Below are 12,878 nucleotides of genomic sequence, written 5' to 3' on the forward strand. Positions count from 1 at the left end.
TAAAAATTGCACACAGTTCAACAAGTCACAAACTGCAGCCATAGTTGCCACATTTACGAGCGTACGTGCGGTGTCACACACACATACTACGCAAACGTGTCTTATGCGTACAAAATCATTGTTGTTGTAAAATATACAGGTAGTTGTTGTCATTTCATAAAAATTATACCCTACCCTATTTGAAAGAAAATCTTGCTTTGCTTAGCTTTTCAAATACGAGTACCACCTGCCTGCTTTAAGTAGGTGCATTCATAGCTAATTGTATGTGTATAGGTGCATATAGAAGCGCATATTATAAATGTATTTAAATATTCCTCATATGCACTTGTATGTACATTTTAACCGATTATGCGCTGATGCATTTTTAATTAATTTCATCAATTCTACATCTCCATTTTAAACGCTGGCCATAACAAACGCCGCAGGGCATCGAAGCGCGAGCGAGAGTGTTACCAAACAGCGCATATATGTATGTATGTATGTGTATACAAATACCTATTCATATATATATTCCTATAAACATTCAACTACCTTGCCAAGTGCGCACGCTCGTTGCACCTGTAGCAGCACCTAACTTTTAAACTCCTCCGCCACTGCCATCCACTTACGCGCCCGGCAGTAGCAGCATCTAATGCTTCAACAAATGTTAGAATTAAATGTGACCAGTCTTACAGCAACACATATCTAGCATTGCTGCTACAGAACAGGTTCGGTGACATAAAAATTCCAACACCATAATGAACAACCAACTAACCAACCGATTGCCTGTTGCAGTGATCGACTGCTCGACCGTCTAACTGGTGGTTTGTTTCGATTGCATTTGATGGCACAATGATTTGTCTTAGATTTGCTTGTGTGGTGTGTTGTTTGTTTAAACTCGTGTTTCGTTTCGTTATTGTCGTAGTTTCTAGATCTTTTTACATACTTTATTGTTGTTGCTGCTATTGTTTTTGATCTCTTTGGACAAACATACATACAGACACATACTTTTACATGTAAAATACTTGTTCTCTAACCTTTCGCTTGGGGTGTCACTTACTGTCTATTACAATCGAATAGCTGTGACTCAGTACCGATGCAGTGGTTCACTTTCAATTTGGTGGCTTTCAATTGAGAGAATAGATTACATATTTAGATATGCATACATACAAATAATTTTTCACTTGAGATAAATACCTTTTACAACATTCGTGCATTTTAATTGAAGGTTTTTTTAATCCATATATTTTAAACGTTCCTACCTACCTTTAATGAGCGATTTATGCAAATCACTACAAGAACTGAATTTATTAAAACTATAAGCATAACTAATGAGAGAACGAAATACAAATACCGCTTAGCTATATGCTTGATATATGCACTGGTGAGTAATACCCAAAGATTAATTAGAATATGTAAGATTTGGGTACTTCAAGCCATGATCCGCATTGTGATTAGAAAAATATAATATATATTTTCAATTTAAATATTGATTTTAAATAAGATTTAGGTTCTTCAAATATCACAAAAATAATGGTCCGCACTGTGATTATTTATAAGTATATACATATAAGGGGTTACGGGTAGTCAGAATATGCAACTTTTTTTTGTAATTTCTTAAAGTATAATATCTTAAAAATATTCTGTGACAATTTGAAGTGAATCCGACAAATACTTTTCGAGTTATTCAACAATTAACAAAGGGCGCTCGGGCGCTCCGGAGCAGATAGCAAAACTTTAAATGCCTTTTTCTCAAAACTATGTTTTTGTAACTGGTGATCACGATAACTTAAAAACAGCTTGGTAGATTTCAATAAAATTTATACTGCTTTTGAAAATTATGAAAAACTAGTACCTGATCGAAGAATATTTTTCAAAAATTTCAATTTTTTTTAACAATTAATTGGCGGTTTTTCTCGAAAATCTGAAAAATATTTCCTGAAGCCGCCATACTGTTAATTTTAAAAACAAAAACTTCGATCAGGTACAAGATTATCTATAAAAAAAATAATTTCTCTTGTCCGATTGATTTTAGATGAATCTCCAAGGACTTGTGATGATCACCGCAAGGGACTTCTGGAGAAACGGGCTCCACACAAAGAGCGATAACTTTTACAATTATTAATTTTTTTGTTGAAATTTTGCTAAAGTCAAGTATAAACATGATGTATTAATACTGTGTTTTTTATTTTTGTAAAATAAAGCAAATGACTAGCAAAAAAATTATTGAAAATCATCATTTTTTCGGGCCTCTGACTACCCCTAACCCCATAAGTATAATTGGCCTACATCCCTTATTGGGTGTTTGGTTGAGCTCTTTCGACAGGTGTTTTTTATGAGGAGTTGGCAAAAATACAATCGGAGAATTCCCATTGCCTGCCGAGGAGCGATCGTTATTAGAAAAATCTGTTTATATCATTTAATGTTTCATGCTTAATCCAACAAAAGTTGTTCGCGGAAGAAGCACCTCAAGGCAAATGGTCGCCTCTTTTTTCGGAAAGTATAGTTTTGACGCAACTGAACCACGACAGAAACTTAAACCAGTCAATACTGAGTGGTGCTCTGCCATTTTTATGCCAGAAATTCTCACAGAAATTAAGGAAACTCCACCGCCGCAGAGGAGTCATCCTGCAGCAAGTCAATGCGAGCGCTCACGTATCGGCGCACACAAGAGAGAGAAAGAGTTTTTGAGCACTTAAAAGATCGAATTAATGCGTCATCGGCCCCTCAGGCCCGATTTGGCATCTAATAAATTCTTTTCGCTCTCGAACATCGAAAATAAAATACGAAGTGAACGTTTTCCAACGCATGAAAATGCTGTTGAGGCCTTTAAACCACTCGTTTTGGAGGTATCCACTTCTGAGTAGCAAAAGCGCTTTCAAAATTGGTTCAAGCGAATACAGCAGTGTATTCACATCCAAGGGGAATATTTTAAAAACCAGTAAATATATTTTCATTATTGATTTACTGTGTTTTTAGTATTATAACTATGTAAAGGGTGCTCAGATTGGAGGTACTTCTTTCAATAGGGGTTTTTTGGCAAATCATGCGTGATTACTGTCAAACTAAGTAGATACATCATTTTTTTCAGCTCTCAGGCCAACTTATGGTGCTCAGCGATAAGACCCATTTTTGGGCTCAAGGCTACGAGAATTAGCAAAATTGCCGCATTTGGGCTGAAGAGCAACCCGAAGCCATTCAAGAACAGCCTTTACATCCATTGAAAATAACCATTTGGTGCGGCCTATGGGCTAAAGTAATCATCGGCCCATATTTCTTAATTTCTTCAAAGACGAGGCCGTGAAGCAATGGATTTACTGCAACATCCTTTCGGTGAGCGATTTACCTATCGTCTTGAACCAGTGGATCGTATCCGTGACCACCAAGATCGTGTGATATCACACCTTTGATTTTATATTTGTGGAGTATGTAAAGTCTAAATGCTTTTTGGATAAACCAGCTTCGATTGAGGTATTGGAAGCCAACTTTACTAAAGTTTTTCACGAGACACCGACCGAAGTACTCCAGCAAATTATTCAAAATTGGTGTTTATGGATGGCCGAATTACGGCGTGGCTGCGGCCAACATTTGAAAGGGATTATCTTTAAAACGTAAATGTAATAAATAGTTCTACACAAAATTAATAACGATTGGCCAATCAATTTGAATTTTCGTTATTTTATTCCAATTTAAAATCCTTTATAATTCATAAGACCCATATTTTAAATAAAAATAGTGAAACCTGAAAGAGTTTTGCGAGGTTTTTGCATGTTTTATTTTAAAACAGCATCTGGGCGCATCTTTTGAAATACCTTTTATGATAACTGTTAAAAAAGCAGATGTCTTTTAAAGTATATATTTGCTATTTTTTCATTCAAATGAAGTAAAAACTATTGTAAATAATTTTGAAAGATTTTTGTGAAAAATAAATGAATCGAATCCAAATAAAAAATCTAAAAAAAAACTGTTAAAAAGTCAGTTTCCTGCGTGCGTGTTTCCTGATGTCTCCATTTCATTCCTAATTTCATCTTAAAATACTGTATTTATACTTGGCTTGTGCTGCAACTGGCTTGGCTTGGCTTAGCTTGGTTTGTGTTCCATTTAATAGTTCTGCTTAGAAAGAGCGAGTGCAATTTAAAGAAATCAAAATAAGCTGAAGTATGCCGCACATATCTATGTATTTATACAGCAAGTACCTTCTAGAAAACCAGTCAGGGTGGATACTTCTAAACTACAACATTTGCCGTTTTGGCGTTGTTTGTATGTACTATGTACTCATACGCCTACCTCTCGGGACTGTGCGCCCCGCATGGCGTGCTAAAGTCACTTAAAGAACGTCAAAAAACGAAGTGTTCTTCATAAATAAAGTTTTCATAATTTATAAGGCGTGTTAGCAAGTAATAGTTTCGCATATGAGTCGCATAAAAGTCAAATTGCCTCTCATTTAAATTTTTCATTTTTATTTTGCTTAATTTTTTTTCTTTTACCAACGCTTCCCGCTGTTAAGTTTCCAACATAAATCATCAGTTTGCGCTTAGTTAACATATGAAGTTACCGCAAGTTACGGTTCTATCCGCATTTAATTAAATAATTAAATGGCAACCGTTCGTGTTGTGTGCCTATGTGGCTTCTCTAATCGTCGATCACTTTCTTTTGTTAGAACCACATGTAATTTATTTGAGTACTTAATTGTGAGTGGCCGCAAATGGCGAAGTAGTACACAAATACGTCATCTGTCTCATTTCTGCTATTAAATCGTTAGAATTAGGAATTTGGGAAAAAAATCAACCATACAGAGGATAATTAACATTTCGTAAGAGAAATGAGGGGCGCATGTGTCGCATAGGGGAAATCAGTATGAAAAGAGATAAAGTAGAGCAGAGCTGAGGTGGGTACTGGTGAGGAAGCTGTAGGGTGTTTGTTCACTCAAAGGTGGAAAATCAAAAACCAACCAACTCGTATTTTTTCAGTTTTCTGTGAAATATAACTTTAAGTATCGAAAATATTTCGTTTGATTACGAAAATTTTTGATATATTACTCTGTTCGAAAAATAACGTCTTTGTTTTTGTTATCTATGAAAAATTTCAAATGTACGTGAAACTATAGATTTTTGTATCACTCATAGTGTTGCATACACAATTTTTAATTTTCTTATCAATTTAATTTTTAAAGAAATTTTAGTTTTCAAATAACTAAATTTTCAAAACATAGTTTTAAGAAAAATAATATATCCAGCTATTAAACAAAATTACTGTTTACTTTTCGCCAGATAAAATACAAATTTTTTTATAGTATGCTTTGCGAGCAGTTTATTCCATAGCACGAAAAAAAAGGAACAATAAGCGGAATGAAGTTAGAAAAAGGAAAGCAACATTTTTTTTTTGTTGATAGAAAGGTTTCCAAAGCTCCTTTTCAGTTTGAGTATTACGGAAAAAAAGATAGACCTCGACACAGTGCAACAAAGCGAAGCCTCACAGACGGAGACACAAGAAGAAGTATTATTTTGTCTCGCTGCTCATGAAAAGTTTATCAAAACGCAATGTATCTCTAAACTATGCCTATAGCATGAAAACTGGCTACAAATACGGTGGACTCAGACGTGGCTGAATAGAATTGGTCCTTCATGAATGCTGTTCTGGGCCCTCCGAAGTAAGGCAGGTGGTAGTACCGGGAAAGATGTCTCCCCAGAAGGAGAGGAGGGATTGTTTTAGTGGCCACACCACTCAACGCAGTAGGCGACGGTCGCTGTAAGTGCGAAGGAATTTTGAACACAACCTCACCCACAAAAAAAAACAATTAAGAATTTTAAAATTAAAATTTTTATTTTTCATTTTTTAAACTTAAAATTTTTAATTATAATTTTTCTTTTTTTTAAATAAAAATTTTTTAATTTCTTTTTTTTTTGAATAATTTTTTTTTTAATTAAAAAATTAAATGAGATGAGAAGGTTTAAAATGCCGAATGCATCATCAAAGCTGCAGTCACAGCAATGATATGTCGGAACACTAAAAAACTCCGCTCGTTTGGAACCGTCGAGATGACATAAAAATGGTACCGTCTAAGAATTATTCACCACTGACAACTAGGCGTCACTTTTGATAGACTTTTTATTTATGTGAAAATTTCCTTTTATTTTAGTAAATAATTTTTTAATTTTAATAAAATTTAATCATTTTTCTTACAAAAATATTTTCCAGTTATAATGCTGACGAAGTCGCCTTAAAAGATAAATAATTAGTTATACAACATTAAGCGATTCGTGAACACAAAACTAATTACTTTTGCCAAATGACATCATAATGATGTCATGCCATGTCACGGGAATTTACCCTCATAAATAATTAAAAAATAAAAACAAAAAACAGTTTAGAGGTACATTGCATTTTGATAAGCTTTTCTTGAGACTAAATTAGCGAGACAAAATATTACGTCTATAAAAATTATATTGCATAAAAAACGCTAAAATTCAGTACTAAATTAATTTTCATAAATGAAATAACAAACACGAATTCAGAAGATCACAGACAAGATCACTGGCACTTGAAGCGAATGACCTAAATAAATAACATAAATTAATTTTGTTTTCTTGCAAGCAAAACAAGTTTTAAAGGGGTTTCAATGATAAACAAAAGAGGGGTGCGTGGATTCGCCGAAAAGAGATTTTTTCAGAACTCAGTGCATGTGAAAGCAATTTTCGAAATTAATTACGAGCAAAAAACTACAACTTGGGTGTAAATTAAATTTGCTGAAAACCACAATTTACTCATTCATGCACATACAAAAATACTTAAATATGTATGTATGCAAACCTCATTTATGTAAAAGCACACCTTACCATTTATGTACAAATGTAAGTACAAATGCAAGTAACTACACAAAACAAAAGCAAAAAAAAACCGCAAAAAAATTTTAGTTTCTGTATCTGCAAAATTGAGGTTCATTGCACGCAAATCGGATTAATCGTTGGTGCTGCTGATGAGCGCGAAGACCACAGGAAATGTTAAGTAATAGATGAATAATAGGTAACTGGCGAAAAACGCGCCGGTGTGTAAGTGAAAACTAATTCAGAAAAACAAAAAAAAAATTGCGTGACTGCCGAGTCGTTAGAGTTTAGGCCCTGAGCTCCTCAGCCTTTGTTACCGCAGAGCCCACGTACACTAAATACTCTGTTCATCGCGTCACTATCTGCTTTATACCCGCACTGTCATCGCCAATGTGCAATTCTTTACACCGGTGCGACTTGTTTTCCTTCAAACACTTCATCAGCCATCTCAACAGATGTTATCGTCTTAAATACCTTTGAATGGTGGGCAGACTAAGCAAAGGTTAGAACATGAACCAGACTATGAAATTGACAAAAACACAAAAAAAGGTGACACAACCCAAAATGCCACGGTGAAACGTAAAATTCAAAGAACATTTTTCGATCCCAAAAAATTCGAACTCGCTATCTAAAGTGGTTTGAAGTAATTTTCGTATACAAACCCCTTTTCGGGGTCAACAAAAATAAGTTGTCAAAAATTTGACGATTTTTGAGCCACTTGAAATTTGCACTTTTCTAAAAATTCTATTTAAAAAGTTGAAAACAGAAAGGCATTTTTCATCTCATAAGCCATAATAACTTCCGGTAATCACCGAAGTACTCAGATCCAATTAGCCCCATTTTAACCCTGTGCAACAATTTTAATTATATTAAGTGATTTGCAAATTAGTCTTTACTTAATTTAGTTTCCTCAAAAAACTTTAATAAGCTTAGAGTTAAAAATCAATAAATTGTAAATTAATGTAAACCAAAATTATTTTACTTAAGTATAAACATACTGAAAAATAATGTTTACTCACTTTTTATTGAAATTGCCTGGCAGCAGCACTTGAGCCGAGATGAGCTTTAAGAATAGTTGGATATTATTGTTGATGTGTTTTAATATTTATTATTTTTAATTGACTTTCCTGATTTTTGTTTTTATTATTTATTATTTTTAATTGATTTTCTTTATTTTTGGTATTTTATTATTTTTAATTGATTTTTTTTTTATTATTTATTATTTTGAATAGATTTTTCTAGTTTTTATGGAAATATTTCCGCCTAATAGTTGAGCGTTTAATTAATTTTAATAGTAGCACCGAAGGCCCTAGTAGCCAGTGTGCTCATTAATTTAGGGTTATATTTTATATATCCCCTACAAATAAAAATAAGATAATTTTTTTTATGTAATTTTTATTATGGTATTTATTTAATTATTTATTTTTTACTTTATTAATTTTTTATTTATTTATGTATTTATTTATTCGATTATTTATTTATTTTTTGTTTATTTTTAATGTATTAAATCAATTTTCTTAGTTTTTATTTATTTATTTATGTATTTATTTATTCGTTTGTTTATTTATTTTTTGTTTATTTTTAATGTATTAAATCAATTTTCTTATTTTTTATTTATTTATTCATGTATTTATTTATTTCTTATTTATGGAATTATTATTTTTTATTTTTATTTTTATTTATTTGTTGGTTTTTTTAATTTTTTATGTATTTAATCATTTTTCTTATGTTTTTTATTAGTGGTTTTTTATTTATTTACCAATTAATTTGTCTAGTTTTTTTATTTATTTATGTATTTATTTATTATTATTTTTATTATTTATTATTATATATTATATTAATTATTATTATATATATATTATATTATTACTATTATTTTTTATTAATTTTTATATTTTCTATTTTATTAATTCATTTATTTATTCATATCTTTACTTATTTATTATTTATTTATGGAATTATTTTTTTATTCTTATTTTTATTTATTTTTTTTTATGTATTTAATCACTTTTCTCACTTTTTATTTATTTATGTATTTATTTATCGATTTATTTTTTTAGTTTTTTTTTATTTATTTATTAATATTTTTTTAATTTTTTATTGTATTTTTTTTATTCACTTATTTATTTATTTTTTTATTTATGCCTAAGTAATTTATTTATTGCTTTCCTATATTTATCTAACTTCAATACCAAATTGTTCATAAAAAATTATTTTATTTATTATTACACAGCTTTTACAGTTAATTTTTTTTCAACTCTTTATTTCTTTATTTATTTTTTGTTTATTTAATTAATGATTTATTTTTTATTGTTTTATTTATATATTTTTAATTATGTATTTATTTATTATTCGTCTTTTTTATTTTTATATACCAGACAATATTATCCTTTATTTTCCATTCCATTTTTTATCTTTTGGTTTTTTTTTTTAGTAGTTGCTTTTCATTTTTTTGTTTTAGTTTTTTGCTTAAATTTTTATTTATTTATTATTTCTTTATTTTTTGTTTATCCATCGTTTTTTTTTAATTTGATTTTGACTTTTTTAAGTTTTTTTTTTCCAGTTTTATTTAATTATTTTTTTTTATTTATTTCCAATCCATTTAAAAAAACAGTATTCCATTTTTTCATGTGTGTAAATATTTATGTACCCACAAATATATTTATTAAGTTTCCAATCCTACATTTTCTGTATTTATTTTGTTATTCCAAGTTTTCATAGTAAAAAGTTATAATATTTTTCCTTTTCATGCACTAAAACTACACGCTTCGCTGAAAGTATCGTGTAGGTGTGCAAAAAATAATAAAATAATACTGCAAAATCCCTCCAACTGGCTGTTATTGAAATTGAAACCGCAAACGTCTGAAGCGCTTCAAGTTAAGCCAGAAGCGGGGCGCAGGCTTTCGAGCGTTTTGTGGCACTCATCGTCGATGTCTAGAGGTTCTACTATGCACATGCACATACACAAAGAAAATTAAACAGATGAGCACACAAAAACAAATATAAATGTTCCGTTTGTTGTTATTGTTGATTGCACTTTACACAACTGTTTATAATATTTTGGTTTTTTATAAATTTTTTTTTTTTTTTTTTAATAAATTTTTATGGTTAACACACTTTTACAGAATATAGCAAAATAATAAAAAAAAATATTAAAAGAAAACGTAAATATTTACTTCTAAGACTTTTATTTTCTTCTTTTTCCCACTGCAAGTTTTTGTTAAGTTTTGTGTGAATGCAAAGATTGAGAAAAAAACAAACAAGACTCGACACTTCGTCTTCTCTTCTGCTTTGACCCGAAAAAAAAACACTCTGTGTTGTTGTATGTATTATTTGAATACTCGCAACGATAATATACAAGCAAAGTAAAAGGCACAACCGCACGCTGCCAAGTTCGAAACTCAACTGTGACTTGGTCAACACGCTCGTCGGTAGACGGGCTAGCAGCGCGCCGGTGAGATCACAAACACCACTTGAAGGTGGGCCAGCAGCACGCACACAATTTAACTTAGCTATAGCCTTATTGAATAAAAGAAAAAAAACAAAATAAGGAGAACATATCAACACCTGATGGCAGCAGTTGTATGTATATGTAGTTAGCGGTTGAGGCTTTCATGCTCACAGAAAACTCGATCAATCTCACGTGTAGCGCAAACAATACTCAAAGCAGTAGTGTGAGGGCAACAATGAGTTGCATTTGTATATTTTACAGCCTTAACTGCTGGGTTTGTCGCATGAGTAAATGTCTCTGTGTGTGTGTGTGTTTGAAAGCTCTCAGGTTTACTTCTTAAGTTTGCTTCTTTGACTCTTTTGTTGTGGTCGTCTCTCAAAGCTGGAGCGCAGTCAAAAAAAGTCAGACAGTTGGTTGCTCACATTTCTGCATTTACATATACACACATACATACCTACGTATAACCACATGTGAAAAACAATAACACATATTGAATCAATAACAAAGTGGAACGAGTAAAAAATATACTCAGGTGCATACTTGCGGTTGTAAGCCATCACAAAGACGGCTTTATGGAACTAAAAATAGGCTGAATTTTTACTTAAGCGAAAAAATAAATATAAATTGGACTTGACATCTCAAGAAGGAGGCAATACAAGTGGGGTTGACTCATGTAAGAGCAGAAAAATTGCGAACAAACAAGTAACTGGAAATCGCTGATCCAGAATACAGACGTCTGTTCTCTTCTTAAAGCAACTTTTAAACAATGCATTCTTCAGTCATTCATTCATTTGATTGCCTAACTTCTTTTTTTGTGTTACAATTAACACTTCTTTAGCTTTTAACAGCTTTTTCAATTAACGTCTAATAAAATGTTGCCTCAGTAATGTCATTAACACACGAGAATTTGACAATAACTTCATACAACCACAAAAGTACCACTATTTGAATACATAAATACATGAATACATACAGATATATGCATCTTCTTGACGTGAAGGTCACTAAAATTTTCACAAATTAGATCCTTGTGAACGTTAATTAACTTGTTCACCTCTTCTTGTCAGATTGTAAAAGCCAATTTTTTCTTATGGCACTGGATTTCCATTTAAGCTTTTATAAGTCTGCAAGCTCATAAGCTTTTTTAGTGTTAGCTGAGCATAAACACAAGCTTCTGGCTAAGAAAAATAACACAGTCACAAAGAAAAAACTTTTTTTACACCCTTCGGTCTGACAACGTACATTTTTGTTTTGGTTTTTTGAGTCGCTGAATCCGAATGCGAGGTTGATTTAATCTCTGCACGTCATGAGGTTTTTAGTGCGGTTGATTACACAAACTTATTGTGTTCAACAAAGCGAGTCAATAACGAAAATATGCTCCTTTTCCACTTAGCACTTAGATGTATATCTAAATATATAGAAGTTTGGACGAGCTCCTCCTCCTATTTTTGACGTGCGTCTTATTGTTGTTCCACAAATGGAGGCACCTACAGTTTTAAGCCGATTCCGAACGGAGGTTTGCATTGTCTGCCGAAGATGATGTTCATGAACGGAGATTCGCAATGATAGTCATGCACCAACCCATTCGGCTACGGCGGCAAATGGTCGCCTGTTTTTTCGGAAAATCTGGTCGAGCTGCAACTGTGCCACGAGAGAAATTTAAAACAGTCAATTCTGAGCAGTACACAACAACCATTTGTTTGCCACAAGTTTTCGGAGAATTAAGGAAAACCAACCGCCAAAGAATCATCCTTCAGCAAGTTAATGCGAGCGCTCACGTAAGTTTTCGAGCACGCAAAATATCGATTTAATGGGGGTCATCCGCCTTACAGGTCTGATTTGACACTGAATGATTTCTTTTTATTTCCGAAGCTCAAAAAGAAATGGTGAACGAAGGCAACGCCTGAAGAAGCTGTTAAAGCCTTTAAGCAGCTCGTTTTTGAAGGTAAATATTTACTTCTGAGTGGCAAAAGCGCTTTGAAAATTGATTGCAGCGAATGCAGAAGTGCATTGATTTCCAAGGAGAATATTTTGGAAAACTATATCGCCATTTTCATTATTATTTTACTGTGTTTTCATTTTTAGGCGCAAAAGGCAACCCTCATATTACATTAATTTTTTTTCGCTTGAGGGGGCTTAAAATATCTGGTGCATCACCAAAGCTGCCGTCGCAGCAATGGTATGTCCTAAAACTTGTTCACAAACTTTTGAATTTTACAAATATAATTAAAATGCAAATTAACCAGTTTTGCGAGGAACTTATGACAATTTTTTTTTAATTTATTATTTTTCTTCCATTTTGTTTATTTTTCCATTTGTTTTTAGTAATTATTTTTAATAATCTTTTGCTTTGTTTTTAATAATATTTATTTTATTTAAAAATTCATTTTCTGTATTTTACTGAAATCAAAAAATTAATTTGTATACTTTTTTCTTTATATTTTTGTGATCTTTTGATATATTTGCTTTTGTTCGGGAAAATTTGGTAAGTTGGTACAATTTATTTGTTCTATGAATTTTGTTGCAATTTTGATTTAGTATAAATTATATATGACGTTAAATTATATTCTATGCATGTTTTAATTAAAAATGTTCTTTTCTTGGTTTTTTGATAAAAACAATAT

At 31.6% G+C, this 12,878-nt stretch overlaps 1 protein-coding gene across 4 annotated transcripts in view; it reads right to left on the reverse strand.

Moving 5' to 3' along the window:
- The window catches only part of LOC128861012 (brain-specific angiogenesis inhibitor 1-associated protein 2), a 130,458-nt gene extending 119,827 nt beyond the window's left edge, over positions 1–10,631 (reverse strand). For 3 of the 4 annotated variants that reach the window (XM_054098870.1, XM_054098868.1, XM_054098869.1), the window contains exon 1: positions 9,980–10,631. The gene's annotated coding sequence lies outside the window, so the exon portion shown is untranslated. The remainder of the gene's footprint in view (positions 1–9,979) is intronic. The other variant, XM_054098871.1, reaches the window with a different exon arrangement.
- Between the last annotated feature and the right edge of the window lie 2,247 nt (positions 10,632–12,878).

Source organism: Anastrepha ludens, chromosome 4, assembly GCF_028408465.1.
Source record: "Anastrepha ludens isolate Willacy chromosome 4, idAnaLude1.1, whole genome shotgun sequence".
Taxonomy (NCBI): Eukaryota; Metazoa; Arthropoda; class Insecta; order Diptera; family Tephritidae; genus Anastrepha; species Anastrepha ludens.